At 46.3% G+C, this 22753-nt stretch overlaps 1 pseudogene across 1 annotated transcript; it reads left to right on the top strand.

Annotated features, from left to right (window-relative positions):
• The first annotated feature begins 311 nt into the window (after window positions 1-311).
• Window positions 312-21557, top strand: LOC144369235 (small ribosomal subunit protein uS5m-like; annotated as a pseudogene). Its single transcript, XR_013428709.1, has 12 exons — window positions 312-461; window positions 4542-4622; window positions 8707-8844; window positions 9457-9582; window positions 11619-11852; window positions 13440-13474; window positions 15267-15357; window positions 17629-17675; window positions 17922-17979; window positions 18258-18322; window positions 20041-20177; window positions 21181-21557. The product of XR_013428709.1 is annotated as a small ribosomal subunit protein uS5m-like (transcript).
• Window positions 21558-22753: the final 1196 nt, after the last annotated feature.

A 22753-nucleotide genomic window follows, 5' to 3' on the forward strand; every position in this document is an offset into this window, starting at 1 on the left:
GGGTTTCAATCTCTCCACCCTGTCTTATCCACCCTGTGGATCCTCCCTACACTTCGTGGGTCCCGGCCAGGGGTAGCTTGGAGAGCTCGCTGCGCCAGCCCGACCTCCCAGGCGCTCACAAGCGGCCGCCTCCAACTCGCCGACCCGCGCCCGGGGCTGGCCCCGCCCCAGCCCCGCCCCCGGGCCCTAGCGCGAGGACCCCGCGGAGCTGTCCGCGGCTACGCCTGATCCAACCTACCCTGTGGCCCATCCGGATAATCCTTCCAACGCGATATGGGCTACGGCGTGGTCCTCGGGTCTCGAACCTCCAGCCCAGGGCTGGGGCCCGCCGTTTGACGAGGAGCCTCGTGGCAGGCGAAGGACCGGCTGCCCCGGAGGGAGGAGGCGGGGCTCGCGCTTCAGCATGGCGGCGGCGGTGCGCGCTGAGGGCCGCTTTCCTGCGGTGTGCGGTGTGTCGACCGGTGAGCGCGGGGAGGGGGCGCGGGAGCCGGGGGTCGCCAGGGCTTGAGGGAGTCCGGGCGGAGGGAAGTGAGCAGCGTCCCGCGGCTCTCCCTTCCAGCCCGGGACCGCTGGGTGACCTTGCGCGCGTTCCCTGCCTCTCTGGCGTCGGGGCGCTTGGCTGTAAAGTGACGTGAAGTGTAGTGGGTTCTTCACGGTTCGTTTTGGTGAAGAGGAGGGAACTGGCGAGCCTTGCTTTCCCGGCGGGCAGGCGCGACCCCCCTGGTCACATGGTGATGCCCACCGGGTTCGGGGCTGAGAGGCGCCCGCGGGGCTCTGAAGGTGATGGTGGTTGTCAAGGTGGAGTCGGAGAGCACTGGCCTCCGTCAGCTGAATTCCAGCTGGCCGGTGGCCTCCGTGCAGAGACGGATGACTCGGACGTCAGCCCTCAGTGTCGCCTTTCCTGTCCCCCGGGGCCCTGGTGGGTTGTGTGCACCCTAGGAAGGCGCCCTGCTGCTGTGTTGCCTAAGGTTGGCTCCAGGGCCGCTGCGTGGCCGCCGCCTGCCTTCTCTGCCCTATTTTGTTGTTAAGTCCACAGTTCAGCATTTCCAATTGTGGAACTCAAAGCCCCCTAAAACCCTCAAAGTCCTTTTTTTTTTTTTGGTAACTCATTTTGTAGCAAAAAATTTCACCAGCAATCTTGGCAGAAAATCTGACCTTAATATTCTTTTCTTTTGTCTTTATGATTGTCTCTTCCCTTTTATTTTTCTTTCCCCATCTCCTAGTATTTCAAGGCTGTCTTCCTTCATGAGTCTAAACTGTGTGCCAGCCACTGTCTTCCTCTGTTCATGCGTTTTCCCTCACTGCCTTCCCAGTCCCTTTATGGAGTAGATTCTGTTATTATACTCTTTATACAGGTGGTGGAGGGAGCCACATAGATTGAGCAAGGGACATAGGTTTTTGCACCCAAAATTCCTGACACCAAAGTGTGTTTCCCCGTCCCCCCCTTTTTTGTCTTCTTGTGTATAACTATTTTTTTTTGGTTTTTTTTTTCAGCTTTCTTGAACTATAATTCACATACCATACAGTTCATCTATTTGAAGTGCACAATATTTGCACAAACCTGTGCATTTATCATTATAATCTAATTAGAACATTTTTATCACTCCAAGAAGGAAGCTTTTTAGCTGTAGCCACCACTGATCTATTTTCCACTCTTCTTAGCTCTCCTGTTCTAGACATTTCATGTAAGTAGAACCACATACATGGCTGGCTTATTTAGTGCAAGGTCATCAAGATTCATCCACATTGTAACATGTATCATCCTGAATTTCTTAGGGCTGAATTGTAACGTGTCCATCACCACACTTTATCTGCTCATCAGTTGAGGGACACTTGGGTTGTGTTCCATCTTTTGGCTATTATGCCTAATGTTGCTGTAAACATCAGCATGCCATGTTTTTACATTGTGTGTCTATTTTCTTTTCTCTTGAGTATGTGCCTGGGAATGGAGTTGCTGGATAAAATGGTAATTCCACACTTGAGGGATGGCCAGAATGTTTTCAAAGTACCTGAGGGTACAGTGAGGGTTTTGATTTTTCTTTAGCAACATTTCTTATTATCTGTTCTTTTGATTATAGCCATCCTAGTGAGTATGAAATGGTATTAATTTGAAATTTTGATTTGCATTTCCCTGATGGATAATGAATGTATTTTCATGTGCTTATTAGCCATTTTTACATGTTTTTTTGAGAAATGTCTGTTCAAGTGTTTTGGCTCTTTTAAAATTGGGTTTTCATTTTATTATTGAATTGTAAGGAGTTCTAAAGATGTCTAATCAGATGTATGATTTGCAGAATTTTATTCCATATGTTGTTTTTTAACTTTCTTAATAGTTTGTGGGTTTTTTTTTTTTTTTTTTTTTTTGTACTGAGGGTTGAACCCAGGGGTGCCTAATCACTGAGACACATTTTCAACCCTTGTTTATATATATATTTTTAGAGACAGGGTCTCACTGAGTTGCTTAGGGGTTTTCTAAGGCTGGCTTTGAACTCAACAATCGTCCTGCCTCAGCCCCTAGAGCTGCTGGGAATATAGGCATGCACCACGAAGCCTGGCTTGATAGTGTTTTTTTGAGGCATACAAGGTTTTTGTTTATTTGTTTTTGTAGTGCTAGAGCCTGAACCCAGGCATGCTGGTTCTTCTACCGCTGAGCTGAGCTTTATCCCCATCCCCGAAACACAGGTTTTAAATTTTGGTGAAGTCTGGTTTATGGGTTTTTTTCTTTTTTTTTCTTTTTATCACTTGTACTTTTGGAGTTATGTTTAAGAAACATTGCTAGACCCGAGGTCATGATAATTTACCTCTGTTTTTCTTCTAGGAGTTTTATAGTTGTAGCTCTTACCTTCAGGTCTTTAGTCCATTTTGAATTAAGTTGTACATAAGGTGTGAGGTAGGGCTCCAACTTCATACTTTTTTTTTTTTTTTTTTAAAGAGAGAGAGAGAGAGAGAGAGAGAGAGAGAGAGAATTTTTCATATTTATTTTTTAGTTCTCGGCAGACACAACATCTTTGTTGGTATGTGGTGCTGAGGATCGAACCCGGGCCGCTCGCATGCCAGGCGAGCGCGCTAATGCCTGAGCCACATCCCCAGCCCCAAATAATTAAGTTGTATTTTTTTAATATCTTTTTTATTGTTGTTGTTTATTTTTTTTTTTTTTTATGTGGTGATGGGGATTGAACTCAGGACCTCATGTGTGCTAGGCAGGCACTTTACCACTGAGCTATCTCCCCAGCCCCCCAACTTCATTCTTCTATGGGTTGACACCCTGTTATTCCAACACCATTTATTGAACACATTCCTTTTCCCCTATTGAATGGTCATGGTCCCTCTGCCAAAAACCAGTTGCCCACAAATGCTGTCTAAGTGTGTTCTGGAGAACCACACTGTATGAAGGGTTGCACAGGGAGGTACAGTCAGCCTGGTGCTGTGGGGGCTCCAGAGGGTGGAGGTTTCACAAGAGCTGCTGAGCATCCAGGATCTGGTGGATCCAGGATCTCATATACAAAAGTGTATGAGAGCGAATTCAAGACTAACTGTGTGTTTGGATGGCTATGGGGAGGGTGGGGCAGGGGCAGCAGGAGGCTGGTGTGGAAGCCTGGGGCCATGTGGCAGTCCTGCAGGCTGTGCCCAGAATTTGTAACTTGGCAGCAGGAAGCCAGGGAAGGACATGTCAGGGCTGTTAATTGATGAAGCCTCTTACTGTAGAAAGGTGGTAAATACAAGGGGAGAGGTGGGAGACCCATTAAAAAACCTTGAACCTGTGTCTGAGTGATGCTAAGGCCTGAACAAAGAAGTGGCAACAGGACCACAGCAGAGGTGTGGCCCACGGCAGAGGGATTTTTAAGGTGACTGCCAAGCATGAAGCCTGGTTGATGGGAGGGTGAAGAGAAGGTGCAGCATGATGGCAGCTACCTGGCCAGTGGTCACTAAGCCTGGAAATCACTCATCCACTTCTCTTAGTTCTTTAATTCTGTGGATGGTATTATTCTGTGAATGTTACTGTTTTATTTATTTTTGGGGTACTGGGCATTGCACCCTATTGTGCTTTACAGAGCCACATCCTCAACCCTTTATATCTCCAGACCTGAATTTGCACTTCCCCTGCCTTAGCCTCCTCGGTATCTGTGGTTGCGGGTTTGTGCCACAGTAGGTGGCTCACCTTATTATTTTAAATGTCCCTCTTCATGTAGGAATGTATCTTTAAAATTTATTTATTCTTGTTGGAGGCCTGTGGACATAGCTAAGTGGTAAAGCACTTGCCCAGCATATGTGAGGCTCTGGGTTCTATTGCCCACACCATAAAACAACTCCACTTTTTGCTGAGTGCAGAGGCCTTCATCTGTAATCCCAGCAACTTGGGAGCCTGAGACAGGAGAATTGCAAGTTGGAAACCAGTCTGGGCAACTTAGGGAGACCCTTTCTCAAAAAACGAAGAGGGGATGTGGCTCAGTGGTGAAGCACGTGCCTGCAGGCTCCGGGCCCTGGGTTCAACCCCAGCACTGGAACCAAAAAATATTTATTTACTTATTTTTAATTGACAGGTCATTTCTGGTGCTGGCAGCTTTCCCTGAACACCTTTCCAACAGCTTCTGTTTTGGCGCTGAAGACCACTCTCAGCAATGGTGAGATTCATTTGGGAAGTATCTGTTCTCATAAGATTTAATAAGAGTTTCTGTAGATTTGGAAATGTGAATGGACAAGGCATGTCCTTGATGATGGTATTGTACCGTCTTGAGTATTTTTCAAATTTTTTATGAGTGCAATTGTTGTAGTTCAAGGCTTTAAAAAATAATGGTTGCCATTTTTGAGTAGGTATTGTGCACTAGGCTTGAAACATATCACCTTGTTCAGCCCTCACACTGGCTTTCATGAGCTTATTCGCATTTTAGAGATGATAAGGTGAATCTCTGAGAAGCCAAGTGACTTGTTCAAGATCATGCAGCCAGGCCAGGCACAGTAGTGCACACTTGTAATCCCAGTGACTTCGGAGGCTGAGGCAGGAGGTTGCAAGTTCAAGGCCAGCTCTGTCTTAAAATAAAAATAAAAAGGACTAGGGATGGGGCTCAGTGGTTAAATACCCCTGAATTCAATGCCCAGTACCTTCCCCCAAAAAAGAATGAAAGAAATCACACAGCCAGTGAAGCAGGGCTGGTCCCAGAGCTTTCTGGCTGTTGTGATGCCCCCTCCTGTGGACACAGACTTCCTTGACATAGTGCAGGGCCTCTGTTCAGCTGCCTTCTGGGAAGTCCAGGCCAACCTTGCTGTGCAAGGAAGCCTGGCCCTTTCACCTTGAGCTTCTGGGACTCCTGAGTGCTGGGCTTCCCTGTGGGTCTCCTGCCTTTTCCTCTTGTAGACCCACCTGTGAGATGCCTTGGAGATCCTGGGAGAAGTCCAGCTGACAGGGCTTTCTCCCTAATGGCAGATTTCCTACGACCTGTCACACCCACTGTGAATCAACCAGTTTGATTTGTTGCTTGGTTGATTCACTCACTGATTTATAAACAGTTTATTTACCCCTTAACATGTGCCAGGCACTGCCCTGACCTGAGCCGGTGTAGGGCCTGATAGGGATAGCTGTCCTCACTGCAGGTTGCTGTGCTATTCATTAAAATATTAACTTTCAGGCTGGGGGTGCGGCTCAGAGGTTGAGCCTTGCCTAGGGTGCCCAAGGCCCGAAATTGAATCCCCAGCTCCACACCGGAAGTAAAAAAAAAAAAAAAAAAAAAAAAATTGAGTTTCCAAAAGGTCGTAAAAGGCTCAGAGCTTTCATTCCTAGTCCTTTTCTGCTCCTTCCCATCATCTAGGAACACTAATTCTTTCACCTTCCTCTGGTTATATTTCTAAATACACTCAGTCTTCTTTAAACAACATTGTTATGCTAATTGGAGATGTAACAGTCTATCCTTACCCTTACTTTCTTCCAGTATAGGTAGAAGCCGAGTTTGGACTGAATCTCTGGGCATTGTTTTTGTTATTAAATTATGTGCACATTCAGAGTGGAGCTAGGTAGTATTCTACTGTTACATTTTTTCCTGAAATTCATAATTGCCTGACTTTTAAGAAGTTGATTGCTTTCCTTATCACTCTATTTTTCTAAATGCTGCAACAAATTAGTCAGAAACATAGTAATAAATTTTCTAAAATCTCTCACCAACCAGTTTTCCTAGAAGAGACCCAAGTGAGAAGGAAGGAGTTCTTGGTGTAGAACGTGATGTGTGCTGAGGTAGAACCCTGGGGGCCTCTCCGTCCCCACCTGAGGGGTTGTGGCCTATCCCACTTTAGGCTGCAGGGTTGTTGCTTCCTGAGTCTGGGGTCTCATGACCTAAACTTAATAAGAACTCAAAGGATCAGAACAGAGTTGATAAGTGAGGTGGATTGTGATCTGTAAGTGAGCTTCAGAACGTGACTCAGCCTGAACTACTGAACTTTCTTCTTTAAAAAATCATAACACGGGGCTGGGGATGTGGCTCAAGCAGTAGCACACTCCCCTGGCATGGGTGCGGCCCGGGTTCAATCCTCAGCACCACATACAAACAAAGATGTTGTGTCTGCCGAAAACTAAAATGTAAATAAAATATTAAAAAAAAAATCGTGACACAATGTAAGCAAAACCATTTATACAAGTGTGCATGAAAATTGACTGTTGTTTTGGTGGTACTGAGGATTGAACTGAGGGGCACCCTATCACTAAGCTACATAACCAGCCCTTTTGATATATTTTTTCTTTGTTTATTTTTTTGATGGTGCTGGGGATTGAATCCAGGGCCTTGTGCATGCAAGGCAAGCACTCTACCAACTGAGGTATATCCCAGACCTATGTTTTATTTTGAAACAGGTTCTTGCTAAGTTGCTAAGGCTGGCTTCGAACTTGCAATCCTTTGCCTCAGTCTCCTGAGTCACTGGGATTACAGCCATGTGCCATGCACCCAGAAAAAGTGACTATTTCTAATGTGTACAAAGCCCTGGGTTCAATCCCCAGTTCTTCCCTGCCTCCCATTAAAACAAACAAACAAAAAACAAGTGGCTATTTCTAAATTCTAAAGTTGATTTCTTTTTATTTTTGACAGTTGGTTTCTTTTAGGCTGGGTACATTATTAGCTATGAGTGATATTTCAGTCTTTCCAAAAAATCTGTTAATAATTTTTACACTTCTTGAACTACATTAAAGATTATAATGCTGAACAGAGCAAGATGAAATGTTTTAATATTAGATATGTGTTGAAGATGAAGGTGTTTACAAGAAATGCTGTGTATAGCAGAATGAGATTTGTAATGATAAAGTTCTGGTTTGTTAAACAATGAAGACCCAGGGCTGGGGTTGTAGCTCAGTAGCAGAGTGCCTGCCTAGCATGTGAGGCACTAGGTTTGATCCTCAGCACCACATATAAATAAATAAAGATCCATCAACAACTTCAAAAAAAATGAAGACCCAATGTTTTCTGGCTACATTTTATTTGGTAGTTCATCAGGTGGGCTACAGGTCTAGAGGACATCTGTGTGCTAGGTGCGATCTCCCTCCCCACAGGTGAGCAAATCATCTGGAATCGAAATTAGTGTTGAAATCTCATCCAGTCATCCAGTTCCTTGTGGCATTGGCAAATGTATCTCATAGGCCTACATTTGAAACAAAATGGTCGTATTAAGTGCTGTCCAGTAATCAAAGATTATCCCTTTGTGTTTGGGTCTCTGTATTCAGTGGAACTATTTCGATGGCTTCCTACCACCCTTAGATGTCACTCTCCCTGTCCTTACCCGCTTTCTTTCTCTGGTCCTGTGAGTCATGGTTGATGCTGCTGATGAATCTGCAGTTACTGTCCTCTGCATGGCTTCACTCAGACTTGAAAACAGCTGTTGTCAGGTTTTTGTTTTGTGTTTATCAAGCCAATACCCTAAAGGCCACTTTCCCTCCAGGGCTGTTTGGATCCTGTCACTTCTCTAGTGAAGCACAGAGCTCAAGAATCTGTGCATGCACTGATCTTGCCAGCACTGTCCCACTCCTTCATCACCACCTGTTCCTGTCACCTCTGCCTTCTTCCTCACGTGAAACCGCCATCCCTGGGACTGGTCAGATGGCTTCCTCTCAGACATGGCTGTTCTAAAACCTTTTCTCAAGTAATAGATGCATGTGGTTAAAAAAAAAAAAAAATCCCTCAAAATACAAAAATGCGGGTCTTTCACATCCAACCTTAAGTGCCCCTGTTTTCTCCACAGAGGCAGCCGCTCCTCAGTCTCTTGCCTGATCTTCTGGAGCTGTCTACAGCATGCCTTCCCTGCTTCCTTGTGTTTTGAACATAAAGGGCAGGGTACCCTCTACACATTGAGTCTTGTTCTTCTGAAGAGTTTCACTTGAAGGTCTTTCCTCATCTGTCCACTGCCCAGCTGCATACAGCAGAGGGCGCCATTTGCCCAGAGCAGCCCAGGAGCTTGGGCTGGATAATGCAGGGCAGAAATCCTGGCTGTACAGAGCTTTCTTGAGACTGGGACATCCACTGTGGAAATGAACCATGACCTCTCTAGGAAGGGCATTTAGGTGGCTTTCATTCCTAAAAGTTTGGTTTTATTTTTTAAATAACAATTGTCCTCAAAATATGATTCTTAAAAGATTAGAATTTTTAGAGACTTATTTTCATCAAGTCACAGTTATTTGGTGCTGGCAGCTCCACAGCCAGGGAGCATCTAACTTGGTTTTGTTTCATCTCTCTGTAGGCCCTTTGTCACTGCAGGGAACCAGAGACAGCCGACACTTCACCAGCTTGAGTCATGCGCTACAGACACAGTGCTGTATCTCTCCTCCCACCAGCCGGTCAGGCCAGCAGTACAGACCCTACAGCTTCTTCACTAAATGTAGGTAGACTGGCACACACTTCCACTTCCTGCAACAGGAAAGTAGGGGTGCTTTCCTATCTTAATTTTTCTTCTGTCATAAACGAATTAACATTTTAGTGATTATTCAACTAAAAATGCAACTAGAATTATCTCATGTGCTACAGCTGTATTTGGAGAGCACTAGTTTATCTGAGCCCCTCATTTGGGGCACCCAAGGCCTAGAAGTATTGAATTGTGCCCCAGATACCCTGCTGATTTAGAGTCACACCAAGAAGGCCCTTACTGTTTTTAGCTGGGCCTTTGCTAGGACATATCATTTGGAGAAGTTCAAGAGACGTCACTACTGAGACCTGAGTTGTGATTGGCAGACATCAGGGAAGCAAGTCTACTTACTGGTCAGGGACTTACTGGGATTTAATGTTAGCCATCTTTTGTGGAAACAAAGTGGAATTGTCTCCTCTTGTGTTTTCCAAATGTAATCATGTTTTATGTTCACTGTATGATTTTATTTTATTTTCATTCCCTCAGTGACATGGATGAAGCTGGGCTTTCTGGCCTTTCTTATTCTTAGGAGAGTGTAGATCTTTGCTTTACAACTACAGAGTTTTTCAAAACCCCGTTTCCTTACAGTGACAGCAGATGAGCTCTGGAAAGGTGCTTTAGCAGAGACTGGTGCTGGGGCAAGAAAAGGAAGAGGCAAAAGAAGCAAAAAAAAGAGAAGGAAGGATCTGAACAGGGGTCAGGTCATTGGTGAAGGTAAACGTGTTTGGTTGTTTTGACAGTTTTCAGATTTGGTCCTGAACTTGGGGTGGGAAACTGATGATCTTGGGAAGGGGAGAAATAGCAAGCAAGCTGGGTCTGAGGGAGGCCTGGGGGGGCCCAACGGCAAACTTTGTTCTAAAAAGAGTCTATGTGCTTTTAAAGTGTTTTCCCCCGATTTTATGGATATTTGGCAAACTGGAAACATTCTCATTAAGTGCATAAGAATCCATGGTTTAGAGTCCAACCAGGGGGCTTACCAGCTGCCCCAGAGTGTCACGTACTCCATGGGGCACAGCTGTGATAGGTCCTGTGCTGCACACAGCCCAGTGCAGGCAGGTGGAGCTCGCAGAGAGCTGGCAGGCTTCCCCTGCCCAGAGAAGACAGTGACCAAGAGCAGATCTGTAGTCACAGGGCCTGTTGCCGCTACTCAACTGGGCTGCTGTCACACAGAAACTGCCCTGCATAGCGCATGGTTGGACAGGCCCAGCTGTGTTCCGGTAAAACTTTATTTACAAATCAGCTGGTGGGCCGCACTTGGCCTTGGTCCTTCACGTGCTGATGTGATTGTTTATACTTGTGCTTTTGAAAGCAAAAATAGGATAGGTGAACTTGAATTGGCTTATTTTTACTGTTGTGCAGACTCATCGCTTTTGATACTAACAACCTTTCAGAAATAAAGGAAGCACCTTGTGCTGCACTTCTAAGATTGCACATCTGCTTGGGTGCTTTTACTACTTGTATCTTGTTTTAGTTTTTAAGCATTTGTTATTTATTTTTAATAATGTTAATAATAATAATTATTATTATTATTATTATTATTTTTGAGACAGGTCTTGCCATCTGGTCTTGCCAGGCTGGTCTTGAACTTGCAGGTTAAAACCTCCCTCCTGTCTCAGCCTCCCACCTAGCTGGGACTGCTCACATGCACCACTGTGTCTGACTATAATTTATGTTTTCAAATTATAAAAATCGTATGCATACCTTCTCAGTAAAAACGCAGAGTGTAGAGAAAACTAAAAGCCCCTGATGTCCTTCCTGCCGTCCACATTCCCATTGTCTCCCCTGAGGGGCCACTGGTCTCATATTGGTATTTCCTTCAGTTGTTTTTGTGTGTGCTGGTGCGCGCTTTTGTATCAATTCCCTAAAAGAAATAGATATCGTCTTTAAAAAGAAAAGAAAAGAAAAAGATAATTATACTATATGGTACATGCAATTGTATAATCTGCTTTTTTTTTTTTTTTTTTTAACCCAATAAGAGGTCTCAGGGCTGGACATGGTGGCAAACCCCTTAACCCCAGCGACTGGAGAAGCTGAGGCAGGAGGATGACAAGTTTCAAGGCCCGCCTCAAGAATTTAGTGAGACCCTGTCTCAAAATAAATAAAAAGGGTTGGGGATGTGGCTCAGTGGTAGAACGCCACTGGGTTCAGTTTCCAGAACCAAAAGTAATAATAATAACATGTCTTAGAAATCATTCCACATCAGAACCTGGAGAGCAACGTTTTTTTTTTTTTTTTTTTTAAGAGAGAGAGAGAGAGAGAGAGAAATTAATATTTTATTTTTTAGTTTTTGGTGGACACAACATCTTTATTTGTATGTGGTGCTGAAGATTAAACCCCGCGCCGCGCGCATGCCAGGCAAGCGCACTACTGCTTGAGAGCCACATCCCCAGCCCGAGAGCAACGGCTTTTGATTTTGTGCAGGATATGGCGCCTGCTGGCTGTGCGTTCAGCCGTTCCTCTGTTGCCGACTCTGTTGCCGACCTGCATTACAGGTCGTGTTTCAGCAGACATCTTAGCGCTCACAGGCCTCACGAGTGTTTCTCTTGGTAAAAGTGAAAATGCGGTCACATGCCTGTAGGGTAGATGTGCATAAAACTGTGACAGTGCCAGGTCACCTGCCAAGTGATCGCATCAGCTCCAACTCCACAATACTGTGCTGGTGTCTGTGCACGCGTTCCCTGGCATCTTAGCAACATGAAGAGTGAGCACCTTTTAGAAGTTGTCACTTACCTATAATCTTTACCCTTCAGGACGCTCCGGCTTCTTGTGGCCGGGTCTGAATGCCCCTCTCATGAGAAATGGAGCCGTGCAGACCATTGCCCAGAGGAGCAAGGAGGAGCAGGAGCAGGTGGCGGCTGACATGCTCCAGCAGAGGGAAGAGTGGGACCGGAAGCGGAGGATGAAAGTGAAGCGGGAGCGAGGCTGGAGCGGGAACACATGGGGTGGCCTCAGTGTCGGTCCCCCGGACCCTGGTCCCAATGGAGGTAGTGGAGGCCTGGTTTGCTTGCCTTTGGTACAGGACGTATCGTCCTACAGTGTTTCTGAAAATAATTTTATTGTTTACTTGTCTGTTTAGATTACCCTTTCTGAAAAAAGAATTTGACCTCTTTGACGAACTTTCCACATTGTTATCCCGGTTGCATTTGTGGGACACTAGAGGCCTGTAACCAGGAAGTGTTCCTCCAACAGGATGGAAAGCCCTGGGTCCCAGTGCCTTAGCAGGTGCCTTAGACATGGTGGTGTGCATTATAGATCTGTAGGGCACAGCGTTTCCCAAACACGTGGCCTCAGGCTTGGAGTGCTGTTTAACAGCAGAGTTGAGGGACCCCAGAGAGCTGTCACTAAGCCTTCGTAAAAGCAAACATGAAACAAAAACTGACGACACTTAGGCTGAATTAGAAAACAAAGCCTCCCCCTCCCCACAGAGGCAGATTCACCTGAAAATCTTGCTCTTGCCAGTGAGTGGGAGAAGAGGAAGCAAACAGGAGTTTGGCTCAAAGTAGAGGAACGGTTGGGCTGGAGAGGATGGGGCGAGCGTGCAGGAGGGTGGAGGTCTGGGAGGGAGAGGACCTGCCCACGAGCCAAGTCCCCAGTAACCAGATCCAGAGTTTAGACAGACAGGCTGCTGTTACCAGCAGGGGCAGGGTGCAGGTTTGGGTGAGCCTGTGCAATGGGGGTGGAAAGGCGGGGAGGTCACCTGGTATCTGGTAGCTTTGGTGAGGAGTCATCAAGCCAGATAGTGGCATTGGTGAACATGGCCACCAGAATATTTCTTGATGAGAAGGTGGCACTTGGCACTGGCTTCACTATCACCCAGTGGGTGGGACCCTGGCAGTGTCCAGGAAAGAAGATTGACTCTTGAGCTGACCGCTTTCAAAGCCGACTGCTGGGTACAGAAGCTTTTATTCTGCTCTCCTATTTTATTTTGTAATTGAGATTTTCTGTAATAAGTAAAAGCAAGAGAATTTGGGAGTGTTGGAAACAGCTGTGGTGGTGAGCGGAGGCTGAATTAAGAGAACTGAAAGCTGAGGAGCCGGGAGTTCCCGAGCGGGTCAGACCCGCAGTTGAGAGTGGTGAGCGTAGGCCAGGCTCTGATCTCTCCCGGCAGCAGCAGCAGGCCACTTGTGACCAGACAGCTGCGTGGGTTCTGGCCTGGAGAGGGCGGTAGAGACAAAAGTGTAGGGATTGAGGACGTTGGCGAGATCTATGAGGAGTGAGGGACTTTGGTGTCTTTGAGGGACTTTGGTGAGAGAGGCTGTGAAGAGCCCAGGAGACCAGATGGGAAAGCAGCGAGGAAGGCTCTGGAGGTGTCGGCGCTCCAGGAACCTGTGCCTCGGGAGCCGGCAGCAGGGAGCTGGAGAGAGGGAGGCTGCGGTCAGAGAGCCGTGGCTGAGCTCGTGAAGTCAGGCCAGGCAGTCCCTGTGGATGATGGGAACTGGGGCGCAGCCTGGAGAGCGGCACCAGAGAGCTCAGGTTCTTCCCATTAGAAGTCTGAGGGCACCTGGGAAAGGCTGTCCCACGTGAGCAGCGTGGATGCTCTTATCTGTGTGCTTTTTCTTCTCTCCTTGTAGAGACCTATGAGGACTTTGATACCAGGATACTCGAGGTAGGCCTGCCGAGCTCAACTCCCAGGGTCCTCTGGAGAGGTTGCCGGGGTCGGGTGGGCAGGAGGAGCTGAGCAGAGCTGTGGTGACAGTGATCTCTCGGACACAGACTCAAGTTCAGGGAGGAATTAACACAATTTGAAGTTCAGTTCCTTCATGTTGGTGGTCCCCACTGCTGCCTTGGTTTGTGGGGACTATGAAATTGAGGTTTGTGAGGGGCAAATTCAGGAGCACAATTTGGAGATTATGTTAAGTTCCTTCTTCCTGGAGCTAGAGTGTGCTATGTGGTGGCCTCTTGTGGAGCTGTACACCAGTTGTATCTAGGACACAATCAGAGAACAGGTTGGGAGGAGCAGGGGCAGGGGCAGAAAGCCTCAGGTTATGGCCAGTGTGCAGTTTGACTAGGGCAGTGGTCTCTGGGCTGCTCACAGATCCTGTATCAGGTGTGCTTGAACCACCCTTCCAGGGTGGTTCTCTGATGGCCAGTGTTCCTTGGAGCTGGCACTGTGCATTTAATCAGTGTTTCATAATGTGGAACAGAGCCGGGCTCGGTGGTGCACAGCTGAAATCCCAGTAGTTTGGGAGGCTAAGGAGGGAGGATGGTGAGTTCCACAGCCTCAGCAAAAGCAAGGCCCTAAGCAACTCAGTGAGACCCTGTCTCTAAATAAAATACGAAAAAGGGATGGGGATGTGGCTCAGTGGTCAAGTGCCCTGAGTTCAATTCCCAGTACCTCCCCAAATTGTGGAATAATTTATATATCAAATTTGTGACAAAGCCTCTCTGAATATGTATATTATTTCTTCAATATCAGTTATATTATGGAATTTTTAAAATATGTTTACAAGTGTTTAATGTTGGTATCCCATTGTGTGTTATTCCCCCCACCCCAATTCTAGAGATTGAACCCAGGGCTTTGTGCATTGCTAGGCACGCACTCTGCCACCAAACCACATCCCCAGCCCTTTTAACTTTTTATTTTGAGAAGGGTCTCGCTAAGTTGCCCAGGCTGGCCTTGACTTTGCCTTCTTCCTGCTTCAGTCTCCTGAGTCACATGGATTACAGGCGTGTGCCCCTACACACACCCCAGTTCATAGCTTTTGAAAGTTAATCCCACTGAAAGAGTCTTTCATATGTAGGTTGTTTCCTATAAGATCATTCAAAAGTGTGGCCTCAGCCTCCCTTTTCCTTAAACTTCTTCCTAGGAAGGAAAGGGGACAACTGTCATTTAAGCAGTTTAGTTAATAGTTTCATAATTCCTGGCCTTTAAAATAGGCTGAAAAAATGGGAGATTTTCCTGAAGTTTATAATGAATAGGTGTTTCCAAATTCTGTATTCTTGTTTAAGCCTGATCCTTAACATAGCAGTCCAGTCCTGCGAAGTTTTTTCCTTACGTTGCATTTCATCATTTCTAAGATATTTTAGTACCTTTGATACTGGAATTTGTCTTATAATCAGTGTTAAACTATTTCAAAGTTTAATCCATAGTGTTTTCTTTCCTGTGTACATTTATTAAGATGGGGTACATTGAGTTGTGTAGTTGTAAATTCCTTTAAAGATTATCTTAGTTAACTCTCCTAATAACCCAATGAAATAGGAAGAGAAAGTCTTATTTCCATTGTGTTCCCGAAATGCTTCAGAGGGAGGGTTTGTTTGGGAAGTTTGCTTTTGTGCCTACAGACTGGAGGAGGTGCTGGGTCCTGCACCAAGCCTTGTGTGGCTGAGCCAGCAGGTCCTCGTCCTCTACCTCAGAGTTTTCTTCAGCTGTCCTATTGATGAAGCATTTTGTCTTTTAGGTCAGAAATGTTTTCAATATGACAGCCAAAGAGGGAAGGAAGAGATCAGTCCGTGTCCTGGTGGCTGTGGGGAATGGGCAGGGAGCTGCAGGTGAGTGGGGTGACGCTGGACACAAAGAGGCCTGGCTGCCCGGCTGGAAGCCAGGGCCCTGCTGCCAGTCTCACTTTTTCTACTAATAGAGCCGCCTAGAGGTCTGGGCTCACAAACCTGGTGGTAAACCACGAAGCTTCTCAGAGAAAGAAAGAAAAGCTCTTAAGGCCTACATCTGAGGACTGGGTATTTTAAAGGGCTTAAGACACTATTGTATGGTGCATAATAGTGAAAACTTAGAACAAGTTCAATCGGGCCTGGTTACAGGATAGCTGTCCAATATAATATTCTTTTTTTTAATATTTATTTTTAGTTATAGGTGGACACAAGATCTTTATTTTTTATGTGGTGCTAGGGATCAAACCCAGTGCCTCACGCATGCCAGGCGAGTGCTCTCCCTCTGAGCCACAACCACAGGCCTCCAAAGTAATATTCTATAGCCATTAAAGAATTGTGAAAAATTACTTACACAATAAGTAATTTTGGTTAAAAATTTGTCATGTAATCATGATTTTTTTTTAAAGTCATTTCTATGCAAGGAAAAAAACTAGAAGACTGTACACTGACTGATAAGTGTTCACTTGGGTTAGCAGGTTTGTCAGTCATTTAAATTTTCTTCTTTAGACTTTTAAAGTTTCCCTACTGAACATCTTGTTTTTGAAATGTGTTCACATAGAACTGAAAAACTGTTTGTTGCTTCCTTTTGAAAATTTCAAAGCAAAAGCAAAAGACATGATAGTGCTTTGCTGTAAGAGACCATGGTTAGCAGTTAGTGTTGTCTCTTTTCAAAAATATCTTTTCTGAAATTTTGTGTCCATGTTACCTCCCTTTACCTTTTTATCAAAAGCTTAGCAGAGATCTTATTATAGCCATGAATTTGCACCTTGCTCTTCTTGCTTGGTTTTGCCCTGAGAGGTCTTCTGTTAGCATAAGCAGATTTCTGGTATTGGTTTCATAGTGTTCCAGTGTGTGCATAGACATGATTTTTGACCCAATCCCTATTGTTTCCAAATTTGTATCATTTATTACAAACAACAACAATAACATTGACCTTTTTGTACATGGAGCTTGTTGAACTTTTGGAAATATAGAAATAGGAGAAATGTCTTGAAATTGCTGCCGCACTGGGTGTAAATGTCAAGTATTGCCAGATCTCCTCCTCAAAGGTTGCATCAGTTTATGTCCCTCTGTACCACCCATCCTTGCCCTGAGTAGTATCAGACTTTACTGATTGTCAGTATGATCCCTGAAACGTCTCTCCCAGTTTACACCTGTACTTTCTAAGTTAGGAGAGTGCCGACGCCATTTTGCGTGTTCATTGGCCGTTGCGCTTTCCCTTTGGACATCTGTCAGTCCAGGTGCTTTGCCTATTGTTTTAATTGGGTGGTTTTCTTGTCTTTATTGATTGGGATTAGCTTCTTGTAAGTTAAGGACATGAGCCTTTTTTGTCTTATCATCTTTTGACTTAGTTTTGAATTTTTTTCCACATCGAAGCTTTAAAATCCACAGAAGTTTTAAACCTTAACATAGCAAATTTATCAGTCCTAGGTCACTTCTGGTTTGTGTTTTGCTTAGAAAGTCTCCTTTTGAAGATTATAAGTAAGTGCACTCATATTTCCCTCTAGGACTTCCATGGTTTACTTTGTTCTGTTTAAACTAGGAACTGGAATTGAAGCCCTTTTCATCCCAGGCCTCAGATGTCTTGCCTATTTTATTTTCCTGTGTGTAATTTTAAAACAAAGTACTTTTTTCAAATTAAATAATAAATGGTGGCAGCAAATAATGGAAGCATTTCTGCAACTTGTGATAGACCTCATTTCCTAGGGTAAAGCATTTACAAATTGGAAACTATTAGGTTTATTTTTCTGGTTAATTAAAATTGAAATTCTACTGAAATCATAGTTTTACTCTATAACAATGTATTTTTCCCCTATCCCTTCTTGTCATTTTAATCTCTTTGCACAAGTGCCCCAAAACATTTGCCTTTTATAAATATAGAGCATACTTAATTTTAAAAATTGAGTATATTTCATTTTATTAGAGATTTATAAAAGGTAATGTTATGTATCTCAATGTCAAGTCTGTCGAATGCCTCAGAACAGATGAGCACATCTCTGGCTTTCTTCATGGCTGGTTGTGCAGAGCAGGTGTTCTGTGGGCAGTTGAAAGAAGGGCGTGAAATGCTGTAGAGCCCAAACTGGGAGCTGGGGAGAGGCACAGGCTGGGTCAGAGTAGCTTTCCTTTTCATAAGTTTTGCTTTTTCTTTTGAAGGTTTTGCCATTGGGAAGGCCACTGAGCGGGTGGATGCTTTCAGGAAAGTACGTGCATGTTTTTCTTTGTTAACATTTAGTAGAAGATGAAAAGCTCTGTGTTCACATGGGGGCACTGCAGGCACACAGTCACGTATCATGAAGGAATCGTCAGTGTATGTGTGATAATGATATTGTGGCTAAGTCCTTATGTTTTAAGGTGCATAGGTGGAATTTTTTATAATAAAATACTTTATAAAATAGTTTTGAAACCCAGCGAGAGATTTAGGAGAATTTGTTCCTTCCTTTCTTCAGGCAAAGAACAAAGCCATCCACTATTTGCATTACATAGAGCGGTATGAAGACCATACAAGTGAGTGTGGGTCTTTTCTTGTAAGATTTGCAGAATGCCACTGTGTCCTGGTGTGTCTGTGACATGCCCAATGGGTGTCTTTGTGTTGCTCTGACTGCATTCTTACAAATGTGCAAAATGAGGAAACAGCCTGGCCTCGGGGGGTGGCAGGAGAATGAGTGGGGTCAGCGTCTGTGTGTCCTGTGGGCTGGCTTCTTAGGGCAGCACCCAGTGCTCTGTGGCTTTTGCAGACATTAAAGCCACATGCCTGACCCTCCTGTGTCTGCTTTACCCCCCAGTATTCCATGACATCTCGTTGAGATATAAGAGGACACACACATCAAGATGAAGAAATAGCCCAGAGGTAACTGGAAAGCTCTGACTCTCTGTTGAACATAAAGCAGAGAAAGCACCACAGTCCCACCCTCCCCCCTGGGGTTGTTCGCCTCTCCTTGAACTCATCCTGAGAGTGACAGATGGAAGTCCTGAATTAGGCTGAGGAAGGCCAGGCTCCTGGGGAAGAAGCCAAGGTCGGGCTGCACAGGCCCAGGCCTGTTCCTGGAGTGGCTGAGGCATGCAGAGCAGGTGGTGGTGGTCCGGTTGGATGAGTGGGCACGTGGTTCCTCCTGGAGCCTTCACCCAGCTGGACGGTGTTTTTTCCTGCCAGTCACGTGCTGTTCCTCTACAAGTGTCGTGGTGTTAGGCTTGTTATTTGGTGCTGGGGATTAAAGCAGAGCCCCACACCTGTGAAGCACGTGCTGTCACGGAGCTCCCCCAGCCCCTCACCATTGAGTACTGTTGAACTTCTATGATCTCTATTCATTGAGGCACTGGGTGAGCAGAAATGGCCTTTCTTGTCTTGTGGACAGGCCACAGGCAGTGTTGGTTATGGGGACAGTCACACCCAGTGCACTCTTGGTGCAGAATTCTTAAACATTTGGATTTGCATTTTGCTTGCAGTTCTGTAGTAAGAACCTGTTTCATTTGACTGTAGTTTTTTAAATCTCAGGAGTTCAGGTCAGGAGCTGGGCGCAGTGGTGCACACCTGTAATCCCAGTGACACTCAGAAGGCTGAGATAGGAGGATTGCAAGTTCCAGGCCAGCCTCAGCAACTTAGTGAGGCCCTAAGCAACTGAGCTACTGCCTTGTGCCTTCCTCAGTGCTGTCAAGAGGAGGAGGAGGGCCACCTTCATCAGGGTGGCCAGAGGTGGCCTCTGAGCAGGGGCAGTGTGAGTGAGATCCTGAAGGAAGAGGAGCAGAGGGGCAGGTCTGGGAGAACGTTCCAGGCTGGTGCGTGCCCCAGGTACAGTGTGCCCTCCTGCACAGGCCATGTGAGGACAGTGCAGTAAGTGGGGTCGGGCACGGTGTGTGTGTGTGTGTGTGTGTGTGTGTGTGTGTGTGTGTGTGTGTGATAATGATATTGTGGGGGGAAGATCCTGCAGATGTCTTTGTTTAATTCAGAGAGCAATGGCCAGTGAGAGGTTGTGCCCCGGAGCCTTGATTTGCTGAGGATCAAACCCAGTGCCTCACACATGCCGGGCAAGCGCTCTGCTCTATAGCCCCAGCCCTGGCTTGTGTTTTTGATGCTCTTCTGGAGGAGGGATTGCCGGTGGCCAAGAGCAGGGCACGTGGCTAGAGGGGAGGAGACCACCCCAGCACTGAAGGCCATCAGGGAGGTGAGAAAGCACTCCAGGAGCCACCAATTCAGGAGACGCTGCCACTTAGGCCAGAAGGTGTTCCCAGGAGAGGGAAGTGGTGTCGCTGCCAGGGCAGCTGAGTGGTCTAGGAGGGTGAGGACAGGCGTCTCCCTTGATGGTAACCAGGCATGGACACGGGAGCTGGCCTGGGCAGAGGGCCAAGAGTTTTCAGGCACTAAAGTTTTAATGTAAGTAACATCGTGGTTTCCCCCCCACTACGTTTAAGGTAGATATTCTGTTTAATTTTTGTACATACCATTGAATAAATGTCGTCCTAGAAGTCACACTAGCTGGGGGTGGTGAAGCCAAAATGTCATTCCCTAAACCCAGAGCCACACGAAAGACAGCATGCTGGCAGGTGCTCAGTCCATTTCCTGTCTCCTAGGATACGGCCTGCGCTGCCACAGGGCCATCATTACCATCTGCCGGCTCATTGGCATCAAGGACATGTATGCCGAGGTCTCTGGGTCCGTCAACATGCTCAACCTCACCCGGGGCCTCTTCCATGGGCTCTCCCGCCAGGTAACCTTCCCTGGGGTTTGAGCAGGTCTGGCTATGCTGCAGACCAAGGTGCTGAGGGTCTCCTAGGGGCTCCCACGGCCACCTGCTGCAGTGACCCCAGGGCTCTGCTGCCCAACCAGAGCTAATCTTGTTTCTCAACATCACCTCACCGAGTCGTTTTGAACCAAATCTCAGGTCCCATTTTATTTCATTCGTAAATATTTCAGTGTATTTCTAAAGGATCAGAATCAGAAACCTGAGAAGTGGTTTCGGATTCTGATCCTTTAGAGGATCTAAAGGATCCGTTTACTTCTATGGTAGAACGCTTGCTAGGAACACTTAAGGCCCAGGTTTGATCCCCAGCACTGGGGAAAAAAAAATGTCATGGTACCCTTACCATTCCTAAATATCATGACTCAGTATTATCAAGTATCGAATCTGTTCATTCAAATCTATCCATTCGTCTGATTTAAAAACTTTTTTTTTTACACAGTTTTTGATTCAATCCCATTGATTTGATTCAATCCAGTTGAGAAGATGTCAGCACTTCTAAAGTTTCTCCTGTGTCTTTTAAGTCTCTCTTGGTCTGTCCCTCTCTCTTCCCCCCTTGCTGCTGTTATGTTGAAGAAGTCAGGTGTTTTGTCCCATAGTGTTTCCAGGGTTGAGCACCCGTGGAGTCCTTGATGTCCTTTCCCCCCTGGACCTCCTGTGATTTGGTTGTTAGATCTCAGGGCTCCACCAGGTTCAGGCTTGGTGCTTGGCCCGGCAAGCACGTGCTTAGGGAGTTTGGAAGGCGAGGCCTGGCGTACCCCAGTTTGGGGTGGGAAGGTGGGCTGAGGCATCCCCCTGTGACAGCCACTGTGGTTTAACCACCCAGAATCAGCTGGCACTGCTCTTTCCCCCAAGCTCTCTGGTGGGTTCTGCACTCCCACCCCCACCCCACCCCTGTGGTGGTGCCTCTCACTCCTATAGCCACAGGGACCCTCGGAGACCTAACTGCTGTTCTCACTTTGGTCTTGCCCAGGAAACCCACCAACAGCTGGCCGACAAGAAAGGTCTCCATGTGGTGGAATTCCGGGAGGAATGTGGCCCCCTGCCCATCCTGGTCGCCTCCCCCCGGGGGGCCTTGAGGAAGGATCCTGAGCCAGAAGAGGAGGTTCCCGACATCAGGCTGGACTGGGAAGAGGTGAAGGCTGCACAGGGAATGAAGCGCTCTATTTGGTCAGGTCTCAAGAGGGCCTCCACCTGACCTTCCTGCCACCTGGCTCCCCTACTGCAACACCGTGCCTGCTGCCCTAGGCGCCTGGGACTCCCCCGTCACATCTTGCTGTGTCACCTCTTTTTTCTTTTTTGAGGTAATTTCAACCTTCTTTATTTACAAATAAATAATTCTAGTTTTGATTTATTGATCACGTGATCTGTGCCAGGCAGTGTGACAGGGACATTATGTACTGACCTCAGTTCAAGACTACTTTAAATACTCCATGAAACCAGCAAAAGCAAATGGAGCAGGGAGACAGGAAAAGACCCACCCAGGGGTAATGTGCACAGGGACATGAAGGGCTGTGGTGGCTGTGCCCGACGCCCGCTCGGGCTGACCCATCCCTGGGAGGTGACCTCCTGCCCTGTCCCTCACAGCTGCACCCACCTCCAGCAGGGCCCAGGCTGCCCTGGTGGCAGGAAGTGCCTCATTGTTCCAACTTGAACATCAAGTGCCAGCAGCAGGAACCTCTTGTCACACGCTTGACACCTCTTGTGTGGTGTCTGGAGAAATGTCTCTTCACCTCTTTTTGCCCATTTGAAAAATTGAGTTATTTGTGTTTTTATCATTGAGTTGTAAAGATGCTTTAGTATTGTGGACACAGGCCCCTGTAAGGGGTGTGACCCACCATGTTCCTCCTCCGTGGGCAGATCATCATTTCCTGTTTCTTTGAATACTTTCTCTGCCCCCATCCTCCCCCAATCCTCTGCCTACCCAGGTAGGCCCTTGTCACAGTCCCCCAGTTTATTGCCTTTAAGACAATAGAGTAGTTAAAGCACAATTAATGCCAACATTTTTTTTACACATGTAGATGTGCAATGTATGATAACAACACAGAGACCAGGCAGGAGTCCTGGAAATATGCTGTCACCTGGTTCTCTCAAGGGGTCATTTGAAGGTGGACTGGTTAAGGTAAAGATGTGCACTTAAACCCTATTGTAAAGGAGTCACTAGCGTGACACAGAGCTGTAGCTATTAAGCCAGCAAAGAGAATGAGGTGCAATCTTAAAAATAACTCATTGTGCTGGTGCAGTGGCACACACCTGTAATCCTAGCTGCTCAGGAGGCTGTGCAGGAGTTTCCCAAGTTCAAGTGCAGCCTCAGCAACTTAGCAGGACCCTGTCTCAGAAAGGGCTGGGCAAACATACAATGCTCTTGATTTGTTGATTATACATATCCTTTGATTAAAGTCCAAACATAACGAGTCTTTAGAGACATTTTGTATCAGAAAAAAATAAACTTTTCTTTTGCAAGTTGCTAGATAATGTAGAAATTTGGTACAAAAAAAACAAAATGCAAAAAAATGTGTATGTATTTATAGTGAATAGGATTGCCT

Source organism: Ictidomys tridecemlineatus, chromosome 12, assembly GCF_052094955.1.
Source record: "Ictidomys tridecemlineatus isolate mIctTri1 chromosome 12, mIctTri1.hap1, whole genome shotgun sequence".
NCBI classification, from domain to species: Eukaryota; Metazoa; Chordata; class Mammalia; order Rodentia; family Sciuridae; genus Ictidomys; species Ictidomys tridecemlineatus.